Here is a 1611-nt window from a genome sequence, read left to right on the forward strand (position 1 = left end):
TTTTTTTAATTTAGTCTGCTTCAAAAAGACATGTTAACAAGGTACTGGGCTGATACAGTGAGCAGAGTATTATTATTATTATTATTTTTACAGTTATTAAGTATTATTAGTATTAGTATTATTATTATTTTTATATTAAATTATCCAATATTTTGTCATGTCTTATTCATTTTACACAGATTAAAATGGCATCTAATTTTAGCTGATGAAAATGATAATTTAGTTGACAAGAGAATTCCAAATTAAACCAAATATTCAAATATTTTATATATTAATTTAAATATTCTTCTCAACATTTAACAATACATGTGAAAACAGTCCTTTATGTTCTATCAAAGAGCTTTAGTTTGATGGTGTTCATTCAGTTAAAAAGCATTTTCTTTATTAATTCCATTATGGCTGTCAAAGTTAACATGTTAATTTAATAAATTAATTATGTTTAATGCAATGATTTTCAAAATATTTGTATTACTTTTACTAATATTGTATACATGGTTTTAAACAGTAAAAAGTTTAGTAAATATTTTCCAGATAATATAAAATAATATTCTTTAATTTCAGTAAAGTGACAACATAAAAGCCGGTTATTTAATTTTACACACATATATTTTGCATATATATCAGAGATATATGTAACATGCACGTAGTAGCAAGCAAGTAAACTAGATATCGTCAAGATGAACTGCCCATTTCGCTGAGCACTTTGCAGAGTTTCACTGTTATCTGAGTTGTCAAATAATCAGTTCTTATTTTTTTATAATTCATTCTGATTCTGTTCTTTGACAACACAAACTGAACTTTTGAAATGTCACATTTTTCGAGTTTTCTGTGTAAACGCTTACAGAGACTGCTGCTCCGTAATTTGTTTATTTATTTAATACCTTTCTATTATTGCGGTATCCACCATTTCAGATTCACCCACCCCTAAACAAAACAAACTGTGGTTGGTCATGATACATGCTGACCATTTGGTTGAAGCTTCAAAGTGTTCATGTTAAGGTCAACGAGTTCAGCAGCTATTATTACATGACTGCTAATTGTCTTGAGTTCATACAATATTAGAGGCCGTTCTCATGGCCTCTGGTGGGGGGAAGGCGATCTGGTAATCATGATGTGCTGATGGGCTACGGCCTCACCGTGTCTGCAGCTGTCAGGTTGATCCCCAGGCCTCCGGCTCTGGTACTGAGGAGGAAGACAAAAATATCCGTCCTGCAAAGGGAGGGGAGACCAGAAGAGTGAAAGAAAGCAAATAAAGCGGGGGCAGATCATGCTCTTTAAGGGGCCTGCCCAACTGCCCAGGATTTACACAGAGAGACGTTTCAATATACAGCACACTCCTCTAGAAAATAAAAACCAGAGCCTACTGCACCCACAGAGAGCTGAGCTAATGCAAACCAGACCCTGTGAGGAAGGGTGGGGAAAGAGAAGAGAGCGCAAAACCCTGGAATTTACGCTTGGTGACATTTTGGAAAAACAAGCCCCAATTAGGTTTAAGAAGATACGGGCACTTACGGACGTGTGCGTCTCCTTTTCAATCCTTGCTGTCAGGCCGCTGAAAACTAGCTAAAAACTCACCGGCTCTGGAAGTCAGCCACCATGTCCCGCCGCTCC

This window comes from Sinocyclocheilus grahami, unplaced genomic scaffold (genome assembly GCF_001515645.1).
Source record: "Sinocyclocheilus grahami isolate Dianchi unplaced genomic scaffold, SAMN03320097.WGS_v1.1 scaffold2456.1, whole genome shotgun sequence".
Lineage (NCBI taxonomy): Eukaryota > Metazoa > Chordata > Actinopteri > Cypriniformes > Cyprinidae > Sinocyclocheilus > Sinocyclocheilus grahami.